The sequence below is a fragment of the Pleurodeles waltl genome, chromosome 8, assembly GCF_031143425.1.
Source record: "Pleurodeles waltl isolate 20211129_DDA chromosome 8, aPleWal1.hap1.20221129, whole genome shotgun sequence".
NCBI lineage: Eukaryota > Metazoa > Chordata > Amphibia > Caudata > Salamandridae > Pleurodeles > Pleurodeles waltl.
The window spans coordinates 880,824,673-880,841,024 of NC_090447.1; the positions used below are offsets into that span (position 1 = coordinate 880,824,673).

General features: G+C 41.8%; 1 protein-coding gene across 1 annotated transcript in view; it reads left to right on the forward strand.

Moving 5' to 3' along the window:
• STK24 (serine/threonine kinase 24) overlaps positions 1–16,352 on the forward strand; it is a 665,456-nt gene that overhangs the window by 293,795 nt on the left and 355,309 nt on the right. The gene's annotated exons all lie outside the window — the stretch shown is intronic.

The following is a 16,352-nucleotide window of genomic DNA, read 5'->3' on the forward strand; positions in this document are numbered from 1 at the left end:
CACGCTCTCATCAGCAGCAGGCTGGACTACGGCAACGCCCTCTACGTCGGCACCACACAAAAACTCAAACGCAAACTACAACGAATCCAGAACTCAGCAGCACGACTCATCCTCGACCTGCCCCGACATGAACACATCTCACCACACCTCAGATCCCTCCACTGGCTCCCCATAGACAAAAGGATCACCTTTAAGATCCTCATCCACGCGCACAAATCCCTCCACAACACCGGCCCAACCTACCTCAGCGAGAGAGTGACCTTCCACATTCCCACACGCCACCTCCGCTCCGCCGACCTCTCCCTCGCCTCAGTCCCCCACATCAAACACACCACCACGGGGGCAGATCCTTCTCCTATCTGGCCCCCAAAGCCTGGAACTCCCTCCCCACCCACCTCCGCAAAACCCAGGACCTCCTACTCTTCAGAAAAAACCTTAAAACCTGGCTTTTCGAACAGTGATCTACCCTCCCCTACCCCACCCCCCCAGCGCCTTGAGAACAGGTATGTAGCACGCTCTATAAATCTCTTTGATTGATTGATTGATTGATTGATCGGTTGGTTGAAGGGTTGGTGTTAGTTGATGGAAGCTAGTCCTTCATTGTGCAGGGCCTTGTAGGTGTGGGTCAGCATCTTGAGTTGTCATCTCTTCTGAATCAGGAGCCAGTGTAGTTTCTTGAGATGGGGAGCGATATGGGTCCTTCTGGGTAGGTCAAGTATGAGTCTTGCAGCTGAGTTCTGTATTGTCTGGAGTCTCTTCAGGTGGCGTGCAGTGATTCTTACGTAGAGCATGTTTCCGTAGTCCAGTCTGCTTGTAATGAGGGCCTGTATGACAGTCCTTCTGCTGTTTGCTGAGAGCCACCTGAAGATCTTGTGGAGAATGCGAATGGTGTGGAAGCAGGCAGATGAGACTGAATCATTTTGTTTCTTCATGGATAGTTCACTATCCAGGATGATGCTGAGGTTGCAGGCGTGGTGTGTTGGGATGGGGGGGTGCCGAGCTCTGCTGGCCAACAGGTGTCAGTCCATGGAAAGGTGTTGTTCCCAAAGATGAGGACTTTCATTTTTTCGGTGCTGGGTTTGAGACCGTTGTCCTTCATCCAGTCCGCTACATTCATCATGCATCTGTGGAAGTTAGCTTTTGTGGTGGAGGGAACATTGAACAGTGAGAGGATGAGCTGTGTGTCTTATGAGCTACTGGTACAGTTGGATTTTAAGTTGCAAGTCTGAAAATTTCACTTTTAGAGAGTTGGCATGTTCTTACTTTAAACATTCTGTGCCTCTGCCTGTCTAAGAATGCACACCAGGGTGGGTGACAGCTGGGGTCTTGTGAATTCCCTGTAGACAGCCAAACACAAATGGAGCTTTTGTGTGCCTGATGAGCCATCCACATACTGATGGGCCATTTTGTAAACAGATTGGTTTTTACAAAACTAAACAAGCATTGCCAAAGTTATTCCACAGTCAAAACCAGAACTGTCAGTGTGTACAATAATACATCATCTCAATAATGTTATCCTAAAAGGTCCCTCCACCTTTCCCCACCTCCCTTCCCTCCCATTCCGCATCCAGGGTATCATGAGTAGCTCAGCGTGGGTAAATACTGACTCCTTATGGCCCTCGTCCCCCCCTTCGTGGAAATGTTGTGCTATGTAAGTGATGAGCACCTGTCAATCATTTTTTGGTTGGAGTCATTTCTTCCCCAGTATTAGATCCTCATGGTGTACTTTGACAGGGATCCTGTCATGGGGGTTTCAGGGTGCTTCAGGTCTTCCACCAGTCCTTCCCATGCCCCAGACAAATCAAGGGAGCACTGAGCACAGCGGGCCTCTCAAAGTAATACTTCACCCTCAGAGTCTGCCCATCTTTCCAATTTCCTTCTCCAAGTGGCTAGTCTAGGCCCACCCTGACTTCCAGTTCCAAGAAATTTCCCTCTTGGCCAGCAGGAACCCTAGGTCTTGAAATTTGCATGTGATTTTTGCTCTAGCTATGTGTGGGAAGTTGCTCAATAGACAATAGCTAGGGCCATGCAGTATAATTTTATCTACTACCTCGCTAGTGTTTCTATGAAACCCGTCTAATATGCACGGAGGTCCGGGCAGATCCATATCATAGAGAAGAATACGACCCCTACAATACAACATCATGGACATTTTGCATCAGTCATGTTAAAAAAATTATTAAGTCACCAAGATGTGAGGTATGCCTTGTGCACTATGTAAAAGTTGATTAGCTTGAACCTGGCATTCCTCAAAATTTTGGTTACGCTTTCCAGTATGGTTGTCCAGCCCTTGTCATGTATGGGAGTCCCTATGTCCTCCTCCCACCTAGCATGCTGAGAGGTCAGTGACATGTTGATATCCCCCCACATTGCTCTGAGACCACAATATAGGGCTTACGGACGATGAGGATTGGACCGAGGCACTACAGAGACCTATGGAAATAGCGATCCTGCCCGCTTCAGATTGGAGCAACTTAAAATCTTACATAGGGTATACTAGTTTAGGACTATGCTGCACTGAATAGGGAAAGTGAGTACCCCAATGTGTCTTAGAGACTGTGGACAGGAAAGGTTGTTAATCCATATACTGTGGGGATGCCCGAAAATACCAGAATACTGGGGGAAGATAGCAAGTATAATGAGTCGGTTCACACATTGGCTTGGTGGTTCTTCTGGAGGCTAAATGGTTTTTACTGAATGTCACTGGTGAGGTGCAGTGACCCAGAGACCAGAAAATCTGGTTAGCACTCGCAGCGATAGTGGCAAAGCGTAATATAGTTAGACAGTGGGGGTCCCCCCGAGGCACCTTGGTTGTCAGACTGGGAAATAGGCGTGGACTGATGTCAAAGAACCGAGCATGCCATATACCTCAGTAGTGGGGGTCCAAGTGAATGGGAGAAAGTATGGAGAGGATGGAATACCTACTAGGGAACATAGAGATGGATGGCCAAGGATATACTGGCAACCGGTCTTTATAGATCAATGAACCTTGGGGACTCACAGGAAGTATAAAGCCACAGGTTATGTTCCAGAATGTTGTCCGGCAGAGTTGTGCTGGCACTACCCCATGTAATGTAAGAAATAATGTATTGTGTGATAACGTGTGTATTTATTATTGAGCGTTTGTCAGTAAAAAGTGTTTTAAAAAAAGAAGGAACATGAGTAGTTACACAAGGCTATTATAGTGGCTCAAACAATGAAATTTTACGGCCTCAGGCTAACTAAACATAATTGTGCACAGCCCATCTATTATAGTGCCTTACACTATTTTAGTAAGCTGGCACCCAGTAGAGGTCCGCCCAGTTGATCTACAAAATGTCAGATAAGATCTAGACATCATTTATAGGACAATAAGTGTGGCTAGTCTTCACCACTGACAAGTGCCACATACTAGAAACATTTTGTTTACCGTCCAACAGGCTTACATCTTTGGATTTCTTCTGATACAGTTGTTGAATATAATACACCGTTGAACTGAGATGGTTTTTCTTTAGTCTTTAAAAGAAAAAAAACATTTTATGATCTGCCTTGAACTATGTGCTGAAGTGGGCCCTGATGAAAATGATAACACAGAGTTGTAATCCACTTGCCTCCAGTCATTATTAGCATCTGTGAAATTTGTGGACATCATCATTCAAGAAATGAAGCCACAACTGTTGATTCATGATCTTTTGTAGCTGTGGTATAGGTACCTTGGCATTTAATGGCAAATACCTTTGAGGTGCTGGAAAGTTTCAGTGTGACCATATGAAGTTAATGCTTGGGATGTGAGTAACTGAGTATATTATGGGAATACCTAAGATGTAGTGGGAATACATTAGGAGAGGATGACAGCACCTGCTATGTTGTTGAAAGGCTTGGTCAAACTATGGCATGACAGAGCATGGCCTGCCATATGATAGGACTAACCACCTTGTCATATGATGAGAATACTGGGAATTTAGAGTACCTCAGTATGTGATGGAAATACTTGACACACAACAGATTTTCTTAGACTTCTAAAGGTAATAACTTCTAGGGGGATGTATAAACTGGTGGGTAACCTATTCATAACTGTAGAAGAGTGAAATCTGGTGTGGCAATCTGTGCTCCATTTTGTGATATGGAAACTAGCATCATGGCCATAACCGGAGAGACAAATCTACTATCTGAGCTTAGATGATGTGTTACCTAATTGTAATCCATAACCTTTACCAGCGCTGCCCAATATAGCACATTAAGCATCATATAATTAAAAGCACCCTGAAGTATTTTAGGTGAAATCATGCATATACACTATGAATATCGTCCCATAAATTTAACTCACCTTGGTATTTGATAATCGCAGTCTATATAGTATTTCAAACACTTATTCGTTTCTTTCGGAAACAGTTCACAAACTCAAAAAACTTGTAAAGAAATAAATTTGATGTAATTTCAAATTCATAGATTATCTATGAAAAAAACACTATGATTAGCACAGAACAATTTTCTTGTTTAAAAAACATCCATATGAGTACCACGTTCAGTTGCTACTGTGAGATTCCTACTTCTTTCCCAGTAACCTGTCCACTTCTGAGGTCTGGAAACTCTGTTTCTTCATGATCTAAGAATGTAATTCAAAATATTTTGAATCAGCATAGAAGAGGGATTTTTACTTTACACGAATCCTCTTCCTAACATCACCCTGTTTCTTTTAGTAAATATTTTTATAAACTTTTTTGGATAGCGTAGTATAATTTAGATACCTTACAGTGATTGCTGGACGTATATAAGCAGGGGCGGCTCCTCTGCTATGGCGGAGGAGCATCACCCCCGCTAGCAGCAGCAGCTGCAAAACCTTTACAAGAAAATGCTAATAAATGAAGTTTATTAGCATTTTCTTGTAAAAGGGGTGGGGCTATGGGCACTAACAGGGAAGGAGGGGGAGTGCACAGTGCGCATGTATGTTTGGCCAGCTGTCTCGGGCCGGCCAAACACACATGCACACTAGGCTCTCTCCAACCAAGCACTGTGTTGCCGGGTTGGTGACAGCAGGCAGAGACTCTCACTCTGCCTTGGAGCTCCCAGCCAGGGTGCTCCATCCAATCCTAACGCTGCTTTCATGCTATTAGCAGCATGAAATCAGCATTAGGATTGTTCATAGGGCAGACTGGGAGCCTGTGCCTGCAGTGGGGGAGCGGCGAGAAAGGTACGTTTTTAAAATAAAAACGTATTATATATTTTTTTGTCGTCCCCTCCCCAGCACACATGGCACTTTCCCCACCCCTTTTCCCTCCCACGAGCCGCCACTGTAAATAAGTAGTTAGTAAGAAACACAGATAATGAGCTAAATGTACCCATACCTCTGAATAAACAACAGCAGGTTATTGCTTATAACCTACAAATCTGTTGCATTAGCAGATACAATATAAGTGAGTAATTATGTGCAGGACATAAAGAAGAATGCATGGGGGCAAGGTACAGAAAAAAAAGGCAAAAAGAACAGATGATGGAAGGAATGCTGAACAAGGCAAACATTCACCCCCAGTCACAAAGATTTGGGTTTCATTCATCATTTGTTTTGCCCACCACACCACCCCATTTTGGACCCAGCCATATGCAAAATGGTCTTGACCCTGCTCCCCATGGGAACAGTGCAGTCCGAACTCCCAGGCCAGGTCCTCCCTGGACCCGAAACAAGCATACTGGGACCGGTTTCAGGTTATCACCCCTCATCAGCCAAGCTAGAATCCAGAATCAGCTGCAAAATGTGCCTTTTCTTGATGCATAATTTATTCATCCCTGCCACATAATTTGACCCTTCCCTGCCACATAATTCTAGTGGCCCTGATTATAACTACCTAGGAGTAGTTATCTCTAGGTAGTTATAGTTAGGTTTGCTTTTCCATAGATGGTGCATTTTTGGTTTGCTAATAACTGTGGCCCCGTTTGACTAGTCTTCACAAAACTTTCCAAAAAACAAAGTTCATCCACCTCAGCTCCTTCTTGGAAAGTTTCGGTATAATCCGTCAAGTGGGGGCTGAGAAAAAAAGAAGGGTCCCAAAACATAAACTCTCCATTCTCCAAGACAGGGTTTAGCAAAAACTGCAGAATTACACCAGATTCGGTAGGAAGCTAGGTTTTGGTTTTCAGATTGTGCTTTTTGTGATTTGTGATCTGTTCAGTAGTTTTTAGGAAGTTAAGGGTTTAACATAATTGTACATTTTGGCAGTTGGGCTCTCAAGAGTCTCCAAGACTCTCACGGGTGCACCAATTTAAAAAATAGAGCGTTCTGATTGACCAGGGGAGCTTTATTTTCCTTGGGCTATCTCACTTCCGTGGGAGTGAGCGAGCACGCTGATTGGCTGCCAGCACCATGGAAATTTTTTTGCTGGCAACCATTACAGGACTCAGTCCCCTTTATAGTTATACTTATCTGAAGAAACTATAAATTGTGGTAAACAGTAACTTTAGACAACGAGTTATAGTTTTTTAAAAATAAGTATAACTATGACTCCTGAATTTCTATGGTTTTGTATGGGTAAATTGTAACTTTGTGAAATAAAATATAGCTAAAGAAATGGATCCTGAAGTGCACGCTGTCTATTTTGGATCAAATATATCTATCTATCTATCTATCTATCTATCTATCTATCTATCTATCTATCTATCTATCTATCTATCTATCTATCTGTCTATCTATCTATCTATCTATCTTATATAAGACAAATTGAACTTCCTTTCTTTACACACAAACCACAAAATGACTACAGGTACAAGACATATCACCTGCTGAAGGGACCGTGACTATTTACAGACATCTAAGATGCATATCTGTTTGAGAAAGTATACAGCTTTGTGACCAGCACCACTGATCAATCATGAAACAAGTGTTGTATACATGCAAAGTTCATATGCATTTAAGGAAAATTATTGAGGATTAATAACTAATAAAAGCAATATCCAGCTTTCCAACTAAGGATCCATCATTTTATTAATTATTACTGTATGTATCAGTGAATATTAACCCAGAAAAGAAAATCCATTCTTCATATTTACATATGATATGGTTTTGTTTGAAGGTTGTCCTCCAAGGACCGTCTACTAGTAAATTCATAAAGAGCAAGAGTACCCAATCTACATTTCAGATAAAAAGAGCTCAACTGCTGGGGATCAATGTACTGTTCCCTTCTGTTTAGTTTTAACCTTAAGATATTTGAGTCCTAGAATTCTTCTTAGCACTGCACTGTCTTGGACCAGTACTCAGTGGCTATTTGGTTGAATTTGAAACATAAGTCCTTTGAGTCCAGGACAATCAGAGTATTCTTGATATGTTGAAACCACAGGAAATGAGTTGCCCCATCTGGACTTGCAACATCCCCGAGTCCATCCAGATGGTTGTGCAGCAAGATTGGATAATATTAGTATCAGAACAGGGTAGTTCAAAAAGATGCAGGTTCTGTGCTCACTGTGCCAAAGGATTGAACAATTGACAGTCAATTATTTTTGCACATGAAGTACAAGCAAAGTAATTACTGTGGAGGGCATCAACATGCTGCAGAAGTACTTGAATCCTGGCACGGTGACAGGCATACCTTTGTATCTTTGAAGAAAGGTAAGAAAATTGGACAGGGTGCTGCTGAACTAAAAACAACTAAAAATAATATTTTCTATTCTTCAACAGGCAAGTTAAAAAAATAGTACTGGATTGTAAGGTTACAGTGACTGCACAGTGACAATAAGAATAATTATGGGTGTGCTCTACAGATTGCTATAATTACACTTAGTGAGCATGTGTGTGTGTGTGTATATATATATATATATATATATATACAAAATGCAGAATGTGACTCCACCACCATTTTTCTTGAGCAGCCCTAGGGAACCAGCTATAAAATATTTGGGCATTATGGAAGGGTGTGTTGAACCAATTTAAGTGCTGAGCAAAATTATTTATTGTTAATGCACTGTCTAGGTGGGGAGGGCCAGGAAGTTCTAGAAAAATTACCTAAGATGAGTATGGAAGAACAAAGAGATTTGAATGAGTTTGAAACAAGCATCTTGAAACTTGAGCCTCACTACTAACCCTGAGTTATGGGATCATGGTACAGTACCATTTTGGTCTCCGAGAACAATGCAGAGAAGAAACAGTAAAAGACTGTATTACGTGCCTTAGGAAACTTGTGTCCACTTGCAAATTTGGGGGTTCACAGAGGATCAGATAAGGGGTCAGTTTGTTTTAAGATGCAGAGATGACAAAATTAGAAAATAATTGTGGCATAATGATGAGCTGCATTGGTGGAAGTGATCTTGGTAGCAAAAAGGGTGGAAGATTAAGTGATTAAGTGCATATGTGAGTTAAAAGGTTGAATGAGTAGATCAAATTCATGGTCTACAAAGAGTGAGGAAGTGGTATGCATTATAAAAAATAATACAGAGGTACCGAAGGAGGCAATGAAAGAAGACCGCATTAAATTTATAGGGCAATGTTTTCGATGTGAGAGGAGTGGTAGGCACCGAGCGAATGCGAAAATATGTCTGGCGCTAGGTGTGATCTGTCATGGTAGTGGAAAGAAAGGCCATTTTCAAAAAAAATTAAAGAATAAAGAAAGAAAAGGACAGAATAAGGAGGTAAAAGAGATCACCTAGAATATTGTATTTCAAATTAAAGGAACACATCAATAGCATCCTAGTGGGCTTGTTAAAATTGATGGTGTGGAGCTGAAAAAGAAATTTGACTCATGGTCCCACCTAACCATTTTCTCTAGGGACATGCATGTATGTTGGTTTCAAGAAAAGAATAAATTGCATACCATGGGCATACAACCTGGTGTTAATGGAGGATTGTCCATAAGCTTGTTAGGTTATTTCAATGTGTGCATTGAACTGGCAACAAATATATGATTGGCAAGATTTATGTATCAACAAGAGGTGATAATCTGTGTAGCTGAACACATCACCGTCTATTGGGTGTTACATAGAATCCAAGTGCAGAACCTCAGGTACAAATACAAGAGGTAGAATCAAATTCTAGTGAATTCCTATAAGAGTTTCCCATGCTGTTAAAGAATAGTTTGGATGTGGGAAAGGCTACAAACACTCTATAAAGTTAAGAAAGGAACAATATCAACAGTGGCTAAGGTAAGGAAGGTTCTGATTACTCTACAAGATAAAGTTGAACAAGAGTAACAGAAATTAATCAGTCAGATAATACCACTAATGGGAGCCACTGAGTGGTTGGCTCCAATTGTTGTAGCCAGGAATGCCAATGGAGACATTAGACTTTGTGTGGACCTAGAAGCTCTTAACAGAGAGGTAATAGTTGATACAATTCTCCTTCCCAATATTGATGAAATAGTCTTGTCTTTGGCAGGAGCGGAATTCTTTACAACACATGATCGGATGCAGTCATGCCATCAGGTACATTTGGTTGAGAGTTTGCAAGATCTTAAGACATTTATAACCCCCATGAGTTCTTTCAAGTTCAAAAGGATGCCTTTTGGAATTGTATCGGCATCCTCTTTTTTTCAGAGGGATATGGCATCGGATGGTGTTAGAAACAATTAGTGGAAGCATAATTAACGCTACAGAAAGAAAAATGAAAATGTGCGGTGCAGTAGGTTAATTATGTGGGACATTTTATCTCAGGAAGAGGTGTTGCACTGAAGAAAGAGTTAGTCAACACCATTTTAAAGTTATGCACACATTGTACAAAAGAGGAGTTAGTTCTTGGAATGGTGAAATATTATGGCAAATTTATAGAAAATGTAGCAGACAAATCTAACACCCTGAGACTCTTGCTTGGAAAGAACAGGGAGTTCAAATGGGCCACAAAGTGTCAACATGAATTTGAGGTATGAAAAAGGAGTTACAAAAAGCACCCAACTTGCACGCATTCATTCCTGACTATTATACTCACCAATGCTAGTTCCAAAGGTTTTGGCCTATAATAAAAAAAAACGGGATAGTTTAGAGTGACTAGTTGCTTGTACATCTAGGAGCTTACAATGATCTGATTGAATTATTCAGTAGTGGAGAGAGAGACTTTGGCAATTTACTGGGCATTGAAAACATTTTGTAATTTCATTTGGGGGACTAGTTTTAAGACATGCACTGATCACAAACCGTTGAAAGAGATTTTTTTTTTTAAAGGACTGGATTTTATTTCTCCTAGAATCAGAAAATGAGTTGTTGCATTACAAGATTTTAATTTTGTGGTGGAACATGTACCTAGAGTTATAAATCTATCAGCGGATTGTTTATCTAGACTAGTTTCAGGTGAAGAAGAAAATGAGCTAGTTGAAGAAGTGCAGGAGGAAAGTAAAGTATAGATGTGTATGAAGTTCCACTATGAATTCTAACAGAAGATGAGTGGAAAGGAGAAATATTCAAGGATGGTGAATTGATGGATATTATACACAAGATGCAGTCTGGGCAAGTTCAGTTAAAAACCTTGCCTAAGCCATGGATGGTAATTTCGAATGAACTAGTAATTGATAGGGGTATGTTGTTGAGAGGGACAAAATGAATTCCTTCTGCTAAGCTGAGAAATAAATTGATAAATGAGGCACCACAGGGTCACATGGCAATTGTCAACGCAAAGGAGAGATTGAGAGCAAGTTTTTGGTGGCCATGAATGGATTTAGATATTGAACAAGTGGTCAGAGATTGTATGCAATGCAGGAACAGTGATAAAAAGTTGACACCACGTTCAGTGCAGATGGTTTGCCTTAAACTGCCAGATAGTCCTTGACAAAAGATTGCCATTGATTTTGTTAGACTGTTGAAAAGAGAACAGTATATGCCATACTTGGTAGTTATGAAGGATTTATACTGCAGATGTGTGGAGGTCACTTGTGTAAGAGAGGTAACTTTGGGCAGAATAATCAAATTTTTGCAGGAGATATTTAAAAAAGAACACTTTCCTAAATCTCTGCTTTCTGACAATGGTCCGCACTTCTGTTCCAAACAATTGTAGGACTATCTAGAGTCATGTGGGATAGAGGTCAAGAATTGTTCTATCTATCATCCTGAAATGAATGGAGCAGATGAAAGGTTCCACAGGGTCATAAAAGAAAACATTCAATTATCCAGAGTGAATTCTTTAGATTGGAAGGATGAGTTGCAAAAATGTGTAGTGGCACACAGCATGACACCCCATTCTAGTACTCGAAAATCACCATTTTAGTTGTTTAAGGGAAGGTCACCTAGCACTTTGTTATGTCCAGGTTGGATGGATTGGAATTAGGGTATTAAGTACAATGAGATTGGGGTGTGGAGAGATTGTGAGATGAAGTTGCAGGAAAAGAATAAAAACAATTTGATGAAAAGAAAAGGGCAAAGCACAGAGAAGTCAATGTAGGTGATTGGGTGAGAGTGAGGGCCCCAGTGGGTTGTATGTCGTTGTCAGATTTACAAAACTCATGCAGGTGATAAAATGTTTTAAGAATGCTATCAAAGTAAAAGATAGAAGTATATGGAATAAAAGCAGTGTAGTTGTATTGAAATCAGGCTTGAATAAATATGAGAATTCATTGGAGGACGACGGCGAGTAAATGGTGAAAAGGTTGGACTTGAGCTTAATGAGAATCAGATGAATGAGTGCAGGAGAAAAGGGGAGAATACGTTATGCAAGGGGAGGGTATTACCCACATTCTCAAACAGCACTTGATAGTCAAGTTTACCCACTGCTCACAGGATCTGTAACTAAGGAATCAGCATTCTTCAGCAATACAGGCGTGGAGGCTATCTCGACCACATTCAGCAGCCAGAAAGGTAGGGTAGAAATTAGCACAAAAAAAACACAAGGCATTGAAGCACATGACCTACACCAAGATTTTAATTGTTAAAAGGTACACAGTCCATAGACTGAAACAAATGCATAATAAAAAAAGGCAAGTAATAAAAAATGACAGCAGCAAGCTGATAATATTTTATTGCCTGGCATAGGCGTTCTGTTGGACTATTAAATGCATGTAACAAGATGAACAATGTGTGTTGTGGCACAGTATTAACAATGGTCTCAATGTTTACAAGGGCATTTTGAAGGAAGATGGGGCAGTGGTCAACTAAACAGTGTTTCAGAAAAGGAAATTAACACAAAAAGACCGGCAATCAGGTGGTTGCAACTTATAGTGAAGTTACTGCTTGATTACCCTACTTACCCCCATACAGGAGATTGAACCCTGTCCTTCCACGTTCGGGGCTCAATCTGGTAGAATCAGTTGAGACAGGGAAATCGTTAACTCAAAAATAAAAGGTCCTTAAAGACCCATCACTTCGCCTTTGCATTTGAGTAATCTTCTCTATAGCTCCTTCATCCCACTCTGTATGCACTTCCCGTTCAGATGCCTAAAATGGACTTTGACTTCTTTTTTCTAGCCCTCTAGATGTTTGCTCATCCTTGAGGGTTTGTCATTAGATGGGGATGTATTTAATCACCAATGCGTGCTTGTTGTATTATCCACCCTTATTGCTTGATGAACTGATGCTTCCCTTTGAGGTTTTTGTGCAGGCGTGCTTTTTGTGCCCCTTTTATGACTACAGCTACAAGGACTCGGAGTCCATTGTAATGTGTCTAATAGTACTTTACAAAAATCCCAAATAAAATAAATACAATAAAATGTTGCCTCATATTAGACTTCATGACCCAATGACTAGATATATTTGGGGACTATTGCGGAGAGTCTGATATAGGTCTACTGCTCTCCCCTACAGTCTGACTAACTTAATTCTCAGTTTGGTTAAACAGCCCCACTAATGTGTTGTTGGTACCCTCTCTTCTGTGTCTGTTAAGTGGTGCGTGCAGATAAGAGGTCTGCCAAATGCCCAGCAATATATATGATGCTCCCTGAACACCTAAAGTAGTGCCTTGGGCATCCTGCCTGGACTTCTATAAGGAAAGGGCTTTTCCTTTGGGCCTTGCTGAGTGTGATAAATGTGCAGGGCTATGTTCGGGCAGTTATGCAGGAACTAAGTATACGTCTATGGAACTGTGTGCATTCCAGACCTGATCTTCAAAAGGCCTAGGAGATTGTTGTTTGTGGGTGCAGCATGTCTACCTCCTGCTTTAGGCTGGGGTGAACATTTAAAGGAGAGTCTAATTCCAGCAGTCGCTGAACTGAAAAAACCTGTATAGTGCAAAGCTAAGTTGTCTTTTAAATTCAACAGCTATGATATCATGGGAAAGGCTTATGATACCTCTCTATCTGGCAGCGTCTACCCTATGCTGGATTTTAATTGGCACCAGACAAGACTTTTATAACAAATGGACAAAGCAGGTTTGCGTGAAGCAGAGATCAAGGAGTACAATGAAAAATATTAAGACCAGTAATGAAGACCTTGGCTCATGTTAGCTAGGAACTTATTAGAGTTTTCAGACATTGAGATAAAAGCACATGTGGGCAAGATCGATGATTTTGTTGGGAGGTTCCTGAAAGAAGTGGTCATTGAAGGCCACTTCTTGCCCTGCTTTAGACTGGAACCGACACACGTATATTTGATGTCCGGGTCACAACCAGGTGGTGCCGGAATTCGTCTAGTACTGTAGGAGGGGTGACGTCAAGATGTGCCATGAAATACCCGTGACAAGTCTGGGGCACTGCAGAAAATAGCTCTGGCAACAATAACTGAGGTACTGGGTGCTGAGCATCTATTCCACAACTAACCTCTCAGATCTATATTTGGCCCCAAGCCCGGATCACAACCACATACCTAGGGGAATTGTAAGTTTGACTTGGTAGATAGCAGCCATGCAACTATAACTATTAGGATTCAGCCACTGTTTCCCGGTCCTGTCTTTTTCAGAAGAGCAAGACACAAGATACTTAAAATAAACAAACAACCCATTTGTTTGTGTATTTGTGCAGGCTTGGCCAGGCACTTGGCTACATTTTTTTGTTCAGGTGTCGATTCTTTCAGTTGTGCAGTTGACCAGTTGGAAGTGACTTGTACAAGGGAAGGTGAACTCAAATGATCATTCATGGTGGATTCAAGTGTGACAGACACACCTGTCTTTGAAATTGTTTCGGTACAGAAGGAAAGAGAAGCAACAATGGAAGGCAGACAGGAAAAGAGAGCCAGGAGCTATATAACCCACACAGTATATAGCAACTACAGACTGCACAGATACAGTGGGGGGGTGGGGGCACCAGACTACAAGTACCCCACCTCCCACCACAAGCGAAACTCATACATACCACATGCAATCAGGTGGTTCAGTCATCACAGACTACATGGAGTTACAGAGGGATTGCCAGTAGGCAGTTTTCCCACTGGGGCGCACCTCATGAAGGCTGTTACCCTGCAACTATTAACTGGCTGCGACCAACCATTAGTTATGTCAAGTCCTTCTCCTAGGGATGGTAAATGTTTATGATAAAAGGAGTGTTAGCAGTATTTTAGTGGGCATTTGACAAGAACATATGATGCATCTATGTGGGAACTCGTATTCTGCTCAGATAAATCTACCAGGTCTGTCAGAGTGAAAAACAAATGTTTCAGGGACTGTAGATCCTATATCCATTGGCTACATATACGGTTATATGTCGAAACAATGAGTGCTTCAACCACCCATGCCTGAACAACGAGGTCGGAACAACGACCTAGTTGTTATCACTAATGCCTTTACCACGAATGCCTTAACAATGATTTTTCGTTGTAAAGGCATTCCTGGTAAAGGCATTAGTGATCAGCATGCATGGTTCCAGCATGTGTCCCCCCTTGACCCCCACCCCTAAAAATTACCGTGACCCCCTCACTCCCACAACCCCCACCCCCAAAATTACCACAACCCCAACCCCCATCCCCTAAAACCTAAAGCACCCCAACCCCCATCCCACCCCTAAAACCTAAACCCTGACCCCCCCTTCCCCGCCCCTAAACGCTAATCACCCTGAGCCCCCACCCCACCCCCAAAAACTAAAAATACCCCAACTCCCCACCCCGCCCCTAAAACCTAAAGCATCCCAACCCCACCCCTAAAACTTAAACCCTGACCCTCCCCTCCCCCGCCTCTAAACCTTACTCACCTGAGCCCCCCACCCCACCCCCAACAAAACAGCCCCAGTCCCAGACCAACTTACTTCCTCCTTGAGCGCGTCGACTCCCTTCTTCTGTGCCTTAACTACGCATGTACGTGGTTCACACATGCGTGGTTAAGGCCCTAAAACAAGGAAGTTGTGGAAAACAAAAGCGTTGTTTCGCTTTTGTTTTCCAAGACGTCATGGTTCACGACTCGTTGTTCGGGATGCTTCCCACATATATACGCATGAGATGGGCCACTCTCTATAAGCAAGAACACTATGAATAAAGTATTTTCTGAATATCACCAAAAGCTATAGTGCACCATAGTCAACTGAACCATGTGTGCCTTCATTAGCAACCTAGTTGAATAGAGTTAGGGCATGGTGAACAGATGTTCTCGTTTATTGGCACTGTACCAGTTTTGATGTATGCTCCCCGAAGTCTTGAGAGTCTGTCTCATTGTTAGGAGTGGCAGTGCCTGGATGCACTGTGGAAAAGCATAGCCCCTGTTTGGCTGAGCAATTCAAGCACTAGTGCCTGACCCAGAGCAAACCAAGAACCTCCATAGGATTAGATCACGGCTTGAGCGGGCTCGGGGCCTTGACTTGAGCAAGACATTGTAATGCTCACAATTTTGTGGATATTTTCAGACCTATGGCAGCCAGTGGCCCCCCCAAAAAATGGTTGCAGATTTACTTATGTCAAGAGCAGGAGTAAATTCTGTTTTCAAGGTGAGAAAAGAGAGGGAACACCTATAAATTTGGTGGTGATGTATTTGGGAGAAGTTTCTCCACTTGGGAAAATATTTTCCCCACGTTGAAGAGTTTATCTTTGCAATGCACGGATGTGTTACATTTACACTGTTAAAGGTAAACTTGTTACATATCCAACCAGTAAATGTTTATGCATGTCTAAACGCCGGAGAACTTTAAAAGATACAGCTTCCCTTCTGTACCCCTGTTTTTTTGTTTTGTTTTTGCAAACTCCATGATAGCCAGAAATGTTCTTAAAACGTAAGCCTCACTGAGTAAATTCCCAACTTTCTTTATGAATCTGGTCCAACATCTGCCCTGGGGAGCCTTATGTAAATGTGGGACTGGAAAAGTACCAAAAAAAGTGTTCTTAATGTTACCCACTTTTGTCGAGTAGGAGAAGACGCGACCCAAACATAAAGATGTAGAACAAGAGAAAGAGGCTGAAAAGAAGGCACAACGTTTCTAAAAACCTAAACTTTACAAATGACACCTAGGGACATCCACTGTAAAATTTGAAAATACGTACAAGCCTAGGGGTGAACCTTGTATAAATTGAATAGAAAAGAAGAGGCTGGTAGTCATGCTACTAATCTGTGTGTCCGATGAAATCCA